The sequence below is a fragment of the Pinus tabuliformis genome, chromosome 9 (genome assembly GCF_031772625.1).
Source record: "Pinus tabuliformis cultivar Carrire ecotype Pingquan chromosome 9, CPIR1, whole genome shotgun sequence".
Classification (NCBI taxonomy): Eukaryota; Viridiplantae; Streptophyta; class Pinopsida; order Pinales; family Pinaceae; genus Pinus; species Pinus tabuliformis.
In genome coordinates, this window is record NC_142307.1 from 985,864,819 (window position 1) to 985,875,153 (window position 10,335).

The following is a 10,335-nucleotide window of genomic DNA, read 5'->3' on the forward strand; positions in this document are numbered from 1 at the left end:
GAATAGAAAAACTACCTAACATATCCCTTATTTCTCCTATTGTTCCAGATTAAACAATTGGATGAATGCCATTTTCTACCTAACTAGTGATTTACCCAGATTAAAATGTAGGGTAAGTATTTATTCTCTATCTAATTTACAGAAATTGAAAGGAGTTTAATCATGATAACACTGTATGATTAAACTAAAAACTAGTGATTGTGGCATTTTGAACAAGCTGCACACAACTTTTTATTTTGAGTAATGAAACAAAACTATCTATGAGTAGTGGCATTTAGACTTGCAACATTTTCAGTATTATTCATTTTTGTTTATTTTTCTTTCTTTTGGTGGGGTTCAATCTTTTCTTCTTTTTTCAATATTTTTTTATTTTTCTCTTTTTCTTATCTATACGTTCTCTTCATTTTTTAATTCTTTTTTTTTATTTGGAAATCATTGGAAGATTGACAAGTATTTACAAAATAAGATTCCTGAGATACAATACTCAATTACCTTGAGATCTTATAAATTATAGGAGCCTAACAGTAGCTCCAACTGGCGATGGCACTCTCCCTGTGAGGTTCCAATAACCTGTGATTAGTAGCCTTGAGTGTCTTATTTCAGCAATATGTACATCTGATTCTTTGTTGCATTACTTATGGTAACTCATCAATAGAAGCTCAAGGCCTTCTCTGCAGGCTTCAACTTCTATTAATAGGTCACCCAATCCAAACAATAAGGGCAATGATATTTACAATGATAAATGCTAGAAAACTTCTATTGCTCAGTGAAATAGTGATAAAGAATGCATTATTCCCACTGAAAGCATAAATGACATAAGGTCCCATCCATAAATTGTCAAATTTTCCATGCTTCTCTTTGTCTTCTCTTCTAGAATCCCACTTTAAGACTTTATCACCCAAGGTGAAATCATCTGCTTTTGTCCTTCCGTAAAAAAATTTCTTGATATTCGCATGGATGAACTGAGCCTTATTATAAACTTCGTCTCTAGATTGCTGCAACTAGATTGTCTGATCAGTTCTCCTTTGAATGTCATTTGGCTCAACCTGCAATTCCTGAATTAACTTCATGACAGGAACTCCCAAAGAGGATGGAAAAACAACATTCATTCCATAAACCAATTGGTATGGTGACATGCCAATTGATTTCTTTGTGGTGAGCCTATTAGCCCAAAATGCATTTATGAGCTTGTTGTGCCATGACTTTTTGTTGTCTGCTGACAGCTTCTTGATAATATTTACTAGACTTTCATTTAAAGATTTAGCCAATCCATTACCTTGTGGGTAATAAGCAGTTGAATGCCCCAAAGTGATATAGTATATGTTGCAGAAATCTATCATTTTATTAGAGCTAAAGGTTGCAACATTGTCGATAATGAGCTTGTTTGGGCAGCCAAATCTAGACATCATATTGGTTTCTAAGAATTTGATGATAACAACATCTGTGGCTAGTCTAGAAGGAGTGGCGTCAATCCATTTGGTGAAATAGTTAGTAGCAGTAAAGATCCATTTATTTTGAGCAGAGGATGGAGGATGGATTTATCCAATGAAATCCAATCCCCACTGTTGGAAATGGCTTTCAATAGATATGGGTTTCAAAGGCAGAGGCAAAAGTTTTATTTTTCCCTCAAAGATTTGACACTTGTGGTAAGAGGTTACCTTTTTATGAACATCTGGGAAAATTTTAGGCTAGTAAAAACAATCTCTAAGGATCTGTTGTGCTCTACAACAACCCCCCATTTCATATCATTTTATTCACAAAACTATAATATGAAATGGTTCCCTTTTTATTTTAATTGGTATCAACTTTGTATTATTCAAAAAGGTCCGAAAACAAAATGAAAACATTATAAAACCTTTTTTGATAAACCAATTATTTGGTCTTATAATATAAATGATTAATCTTTTATCATTGCGATAAAGCGATCGCAAGATCGCATGTCGCAATGACAAAGGAGGCATAATTTAAAGACCCACTGGTTTTCTCCGACGCGACAACATGCAATAGGCTATCAGATATCGGCAATTATAAGTTACCATAACAAAAGTGCCTTTCGCTCTGATTCGATGCGATAAAGTCCCTTTCGCTCCGATGCGATGTGATATCGCTATCGGCGATCGGGGATGTACCATGCATGCTTTTCAAAGTGCTCAATTAATACTCCCGATGCGATGCGATATCGCTATCGGCGATCGGGGATTCCAAAAGGAACCAATATAACGATTTAATTTTTCCCCGACGCCCGATTGCGATAAAGCCAAAAGCACAAACTTCAAAAATTGTTAAAGCAGGGATATTATGATTAATTTGTATTAAAGGCCTTATCTTCCAAACAGTGATTCACCTGCGCTCAACTGCCAAAACATCCAAGGCACGCTTAAAAAAATCATTCAGCCAATAAAACGATATGATGGGCATTTAAAGGATTGGCAGGTTTTAACGGGCATTTAATGAAATAGTAAGCTTAAAAATATTTTCACAGATTGTATCCGCGGCCACTTTAAGTTAATCCTTCATCGTGCATTGATCAATATAGCTCGCTCGTATTTGGTTTTCGCTACCAATCCTCTGTATTACGTTCATTTTCACTCTTGTGCAGAACTCTTCCAAAGTAATAGATTCAAGCAGAATGGGGAAGAAGTCTAAGAAAACTACAATCGCTTCCGCTTCACCAGCCCCAGGACAACTCGTCGTTGATCCAGGAACTAAAAAGAAAGGGTTGATATCTGATATTACATGTTCAGGACTTGGCAGAACTACTTGGCAAAGTACCTATAATTTGATTGAGGCCGAAGAACCAGAGGTGACAGCAGTACAAGCCACAGCAGATACCAATCGAAAATCTGATGCTACTTTAAAGGACTTAGCCGACTCTTTCCTTCATCGGATAGCAGCTCAGGAACAAATTCTCCCATATACGGATGTAGTGAGGTGGGCAATTGAGGAAATCCCAATCACAGACAGAACCTTCTGCACCAGAGATGGGAGAATCTTCGGTTCATTTCAGGCTAATGATTTGAGGCAAATGTATCATTTGCCTATGCCAGAGAAGAAGTACAACAAAGCATTTCTGGAGAAATTCCAAAATGAGAACGAAACTGAATCCGAACCCATTTGGATTGGAGGCAAAATCTGGCAAAACACAAGCATGAATCTTCCGGTAAATTGACAGTGGCGAAAACATTGGAGCAGTCATGTTATCCAGAACTAGAGAAAAATGGGAGATTAATCGCAGGAATTAACAGTTTGACATGGGACGCCTATTGATTCTTCTTAGTCAAACCACACAGCTAGAGAGCCGCCCTCAAATGCCTTACAGATGCAATCGGGTATATCATTCCCGATATTCAGGATGCCACCTATGCCGCCCAACTCAACTCTCGCCTTAACATACCGCCCGAAGTGGAGCCAATGTTTGCGATATGTCAGCTCAGGTTTAAAGGCAAATAGCCTAAATGATGATTCATCCCATCGACTGCCAGATTGCTGTGAAGGAGATATTTAAGATCAAATTGATACCAATTAAGTAGGATTTCAGTTTCATAGATAGTTAGCTTAATTAAGTATTTATAGACCCTTTCATTATATTTGGAAAGGGTCGTAAGTTTTGTACATGACTTAAAGCCTGAAGTTGCACTACTGTACTTCAGGCATATTCTTTTATAAAACTAGACCAATTCTTCTGATTTTGACAAAGAAGCTTTTATGCGAATGTGCACTACTGTCTTTGTTTGAAAGTATTTCTGTGTTGGAAGAAGAATTTCAAATAGCGATTGATATTGGGAGTGCTAAGCAGCTCATATGGTACTATTATCTATGTCTGAATTCATTCTTTTTATATGAATTGTCATTTGATCGCTTTTTCTATCATCAAATATATGTATGTGTTTTAACAACATTCTTTATTCTTTCCACTATTGAATGTTTATATTATGCTTTTCTTTTGATCATATATGTATCGATGATATAAATGATAAGTGTAGCAATATTGTGTTAATCACTTTGTTTAACTATTTAAACAAAGTAATCATTGAATGAATAAATGTCTATGTTTATTAGATAGAGTCATCTATATGCCTGTCAATACACATAGATCATCAAGCGCTACATTTCAAAGTACAATAGTTCTCGGGATTAGTAGTAATTCTTTTATTCTGCTGATAGATTAAGTTATTCACCTATCATTAGATTAGATAATCAATCATTCATCCACCCCTTTTTTCATTACTGGGAAACTGGTCCCATTATCCCCAGTCGGAGCCACCATTCCAAACGGAAAAGGAGCTGTATTAAGGTCCGGACCGGGTGGTTATCCCCCAATGTTGATACAACGATTTTTGAGGCATCAACATTTTTGGCGCTAGAAGGAGGGCCATCAACTGTGAATGGCAAGCAAACCCAAATCTACAGACCATTCAAAGAGTAATTCTCCCTCCGCATCACCTCGTACTTCCCAATTGCATGCTGGTTCTCCAGTATCCAAACAAGAAGGAGGAATCAATTACCACTGCTCAAACCCATCATACTCCAGAACAACTAAATCTTGAATCTCCTGAAGTCGAGTGTCTTATCCACAAACTTCAGAGTTTCTCGATATCACCACAGAAATCTGAGGTATCTCAAAATAGTGCGTTCGCAGTTCAATTTACCTCACCCTCTCACCAGACTTCAGAGCGGAAAGCTCGGTATTGAACCTACTGAGTTCCCTTTACCCAAAAGGAAAAAGGCGAAGAAAAAAACTGAAGGATCTGACAGTGAAGAACTTTCATCCACATCCTCCATCTCACCTTCCCTAGTGCGAAGTCAACCATCCACTCCCTCATCACACATCGTTGTTCATCAGGGATTAGCAACTTCAACATCCCAACCTGCACAATCCTTAATATCAACTCCTTCCCAGACTTCTGTAAGTTCAATAGTAATATCATCCACTACTGTGGTCACAATGGCAGATCCATGGACCAGGCCTGGTGCAGTCAATATGCCTGCTCCATTGCATGCATTACCTGATGCACCTGAGAAATGGTTACCTAAGTTTAATCCAGATGATGGAGCACAAGCTGAGGAACATATTAATAACTTCATGTTGGCAGTTAATTTGAAGGGAGTAACGGAGCAAGATGTTGTCGTTAGGCTTTTCCCTTATACTTTGCAAGGATCAGCAGGATCCTGGTATTTTTCCTTACCTTCTGGTTCCATTACCAGTTGGACGACTTGCCAAGAACAGTTTCTTACTAAGTATGGTGATGATAGGTCTTTGGCTACACTAATAAATGATCTCTCCAATCTTAGGATAGAGCATAGGGAACCAATTAAAGAATTTAATGCGCGATTCAATAAACTCTTGAATAAAATCCCAACGGCCTCCAAACCAAGTGAGCAAATCTGAAGCGAGTGGTATATAACTGCCCTACCTGCCAATATAGCTATTTTTGTAGACAGGGCTGGAAAACCAACTTTAGCTGAAAACATGAAAGAAGCACTTGCTGTGGAGAAATGTATTAATGCTCTAGAGAAGAAAGCTGCTCTTGAAGATAGAAAAACCAAAAAAGTTTCTTTTAAAGATGATTCAAAGAAGAAAACCCCTAAAGATCCATATGACATGGAAGGTCTACAAAAGGTCCTCAAGACTATGTCAAATGAAATGGTTGAAATCAAAAAACAGGTAGTTGAAACCTCAACCAAAAGACCCTTTAGGAATTACAAGAAAACTGAATCAAAACCACCGAATGTTATATCTAATGCAGATTCAGATCTTGAAGAAGGAGAAGAAGAAACAGCTTCACCAACTGATGAAGAAGAGGAAGTTGTTGAATGTCATGGAATGTGGGATTTTATATTGCCTAACTCCGATACAGAAAATGAAGAAGAAGCGTTTCCTGTCACTACCAGGAGTAAAGGAACCTCCGAACCTGTTCAGACAGCTTCGAAGAAAAGGAGTGCAGGTGCTACTACAACAAAGGAAAAGGTACCCCTGAAGAAGCCACCTGTAACAGTTCCACAAAACCAACCTTCAACCTCAACTATCCCATCAACATCTAAGACATTGGTAGTGTCTGATTCAATGGATTACAATATTGTTGATGATATGAAAAGGACTAAGGCAAACATTACCATGTTTGAACTTAGTAAATTGAAACATCAGCAAAAATTGCTTCTCAAAGAATTAAATGTTGTTCCTACTTCACCCCTTCCCAGTGCTAAAGCTGCAAATGATACAGGTCAACCACCTTCTGGTATGGTCGAAGCTACTGATGCAGTTCTGATAGGAGATAGATCAAATTCTCATACTCCACCTTTCCTTATAACCTACGAGATCTACAATAGAAACCTGCAAAACTGTTTGATTGACTCAGGGGCATCCTCTAATATAATGCCAGCTTTAGTTTGTTCCAAACTGAACATTGAACCCCAAAAGTCCGCTATTCATATTGTGCAGTTGGACAGGACTAAAGTACAGGTTTTAGGAGAAATCAACTCAGTAACTATCAGGCTATCGGCTGATCCTAGAGTAGTGCAAAGAATTGATATCTTGATCGCCGATATACCTGAATTTTATGGTTTGATCTTGAGTAGGGATTGGTCTGAAAAAACTACATGGGTATATTTCTACCGATTGGTCCCATATGTGGCTTCCCTATAAGGGTAAGCCGAATCAAATAAAAATCGATCGGGAAAAACACATGACCCATACAGTTACAGAATTTGAACAAGAAAACCAACCAATAGCATTTAATAACAACATTTTGGGGAATTATTCATCAAAGTCATTCTTTGGCAACTTCGCTACCCAACCATCTCCTTTCTCAGTAAACCATTCTACATCTCAGATCGAAAATTATTCACAAACAGATAGGTCAAGATGTTTTAATGATACTGAGGAAACTGTAAATAAAATTGTTAATACTTCTTTATTTTGGTCATTATATTTCGATGGGTCCAAGTCTAGTGAGGGCTCAGGAGCAGGATGTATTTTGATTAGCCCGCAGGGAGAAAAAACAATGTTGTCCTGTAGGTTAGAGTTTGAATGCACGAATAATACAGCTGAGTACGAAGCCTTAGTCCAAGGACTATATAAAGCTATTGGCCTCAAGGTCCAATATTTGAAAGTGTTTGGAGATTCTGAAATTATTATTAAACAGGTAAGGAATACAATTCATTGTCTTTCTAGCCATCTCAAACATTATCAGTCACTGGTACAAGAACTCACCTCCCACTTTTCGGCATTCAATATTTCTTCCATTCCCAGGTCTCAAAATTCAGCAGCCGACCTGCTAGCCAATGTTGCTTCCAAGCTCCTACCTTCCAAAGATTATAGCCCAGATAGATTTTCAGTAGAATTACTTTTTAGGCCATCCATTCCTGACAATATCACTAATTGGAGAGTATTCAACCACGATCAAGACATTTTACAGTTTTTAACTTCCGAAAAGTCCTGTGATGATCAAATCATTGAGGAAAACGAGCATGAACTTCAAATGAGAGGTAAACACGAGGAAAATTCAATCCCAAAGCCTGTGGTGAAGCTTGAGGATCTTTATGATATTAAAGACAGGTTTAAACCTGTGACCAATACAAAGCTCCAAAGTTCTACCTTAAGGTTTGAATTGATAAACCTTGGCACTGAGCAAACTCCTCAAAACATTAATTTAGGATTAGGATTTTCTGTGGAAGAGAAGGAAGCATTCATTAGACTGTTACGGAAAAATAAACATGTTTTTGCTTGGAAATATGACGATTTAAAGACATATGATACATCCATCATCCAACATACCATTCCAATGCTTCCCGAACAGAAACCAATTCAGCAGAAGTTGAGGAAAATACATCCGAACTTAGAGATTCAAATAAAATATGAACTCAATAAACTCTTGAAAGCTAAGATTATTTTTCCCGTTCGGCACTCAAACTGGGTCTCCAATATGGTGCCAGTCAGAAAGAAAAATGGCGACATCAGGATTTGTATAGATTTCAGAAATTTAAATAAGGCGAGCCTAAAAGATAATTTCCCATTACCTACTATGGAGCAGATACTCCAATCAGTGGCAGGCTCTGAGTTAATGTCCCTTTTAGATGGTTTTTCAGGATATAACCAAGTTTTGGTCCATCCTGATGACCGACTCAAAACCACATTCAGAACAAAATGGGGAACATATGCGTATCATAAAATGCCTTTCGGACTTATTAATGCAGGAGCCACGTTCCAAAGAGCGATGGATATAGCTTTTAAAGGGTTGATTAACAAAACAGTAGTCGTCTAATTAGACGATATTACTGTATTTTCTAAAGAGAAATCCAATCATTTGCATGATTTAAATCAAATCTTTCAACGCTGCAAAAGGTACGGTATTTCACTTAACCCTAAAAAATCCTTCTTCGCTCTTGACCAAGGAAAGCTCTTAGGCTTTATTGTTTCTAAAGATGGCATTTATATTGATCCCGACAGGATCAAAGAAATCTCTGAAATCCCTTTCCCTCATAATAAAAAATCCATGCAGTCATTTTTAGGCCAAATCAATTTTGTCAAAAGATTCGTTCCAGACTTTTCTCAAATCATTTTTCCACTTCAAACTATGATTAAGAAAAATCAGTCTTTAAATGGGGATTAGCAGAAAAGGAAGCGTTTGATTTAATCAAATAATCAATAATTAATGCCCCCGCCTTAAATACTCCTAATTTTTCTAACCATTTCACATTGTATACTATCGCATCCGATTTGTCTTATGCAGCAGTACTCACATAGATTAACAATCACAATTTGGAAGCACCCATTTCATTCTATAGTTCAAATCTTCAGGGTGCTGAATTGAATTACTCCGAAGTAGAAAAACAAGCCTTTGTTGTATATAAAGCTGTCAAACATTACAGACCCTTCCTTTTAAAAGCCCATACAAAAGTTATAGTTCCTTTCCCTGCAGTAAGGCAACTATTAATCCAAAAGGAACTAGGTGAAAAAAGGTCAAATTGGGTTACAGCACTTCAAGAATATGACTTAGAAATTAAACCAGCAAAGATTGTTAGAGGCCAAGGTTTTTGTAGGTTATTGGCAGGAGCATCCAACATTCCAGAATCAGGTGATACAGATCAAACCGAAGAAATCAACCAGATAAGTATTACTGATTCTGAATCACAATATGCTGACTTAATCTTTTATTTGAAAAATGGATATGCACCTCCTAACCTGTCTTATAAAAACAAAAGGGCCATTAGATTAAAAGCAAAAAATTTCACAATTATTGATGATGTGCTTTTTAGGCAAAATTATGATTCAATCTTATTAAGATGCCTAGAAAAACCTGAAGCACAAAAGGTTTTGCAGGAATTACATGATGGACCAGCAGGAGGACATTTTGGAGCTGATACAACAGCCCAAAAAATCATTCATGCTGGATATTATTGGCCCACTCTGTTTAGAGATGCTCATGAATATGTAAGGAAATGCCGAAATTGTCAACCTTCTGGTGGAAGACAAAGAAGATCAGCTTTCGCTTTGTAACCAGTCAACATTGAACAACCATTTGAGCAATGGGGATTGGATATCATTGGAGAAATTACTTCACATTCTTCCAAACAGCATAAGTATATCCTTACTGCTACTGATTATTTTACTATGTGGGTTGAAGCAATTCCTTTAAAGACAACAAATTCCGAGGAAATTATTGAATTCATAGATCAATTCATCATTACCAGGTTTGGTGTCCCAAATGCTCTTGTTTTTTATAATGCATCTTATTTCTCAGGCAATGCTATGATTGATTTCGCTATTAAAAGAGGATTTAAATTAAAATATTCTGCTAATTACTATCCCCAAGGTAATGGTTTAGCAGAGTCTACAAATAAAAATCTGATTAAAATTATTAAGCGAACTATCGAACAGAATCATAAAAAATGGCATAAATCCTTAATATTTGCACTATGCGCTGATAGGATAACACAGAAAGCTTCCATAGGTTCTTCTCCGTTCAACCTCGTATATGGAAAAGAAGCAGTGCTACCAACAAATCTTGTCCTTCCTTCTCTAGCCCTAGTTCAGTTTATTGAGGAAAACCCTTCTTCTTCTATTCAACTTAGACATGACCAAATTTTAAAATTAGAAGAGGAAAGAGAAAAAGCCAAGGTTATTCATGCAAAACATCAGCAAATCATCAAGTCATCCTTTCATTCAGTCTCATCCGGTTCAAAACAATTTCAAGTCGGTGATTTAGTTCTGAAATGGGACAAAGCCCATGAGGACAAGGGAAAACACACCAAGTTTCAGAAGATGTGGCTTGGGCCATTTTAGATCTGTGAGAAGATAGGCCGTTCAACCTTCATATTACAAGATTTATCAGGTTT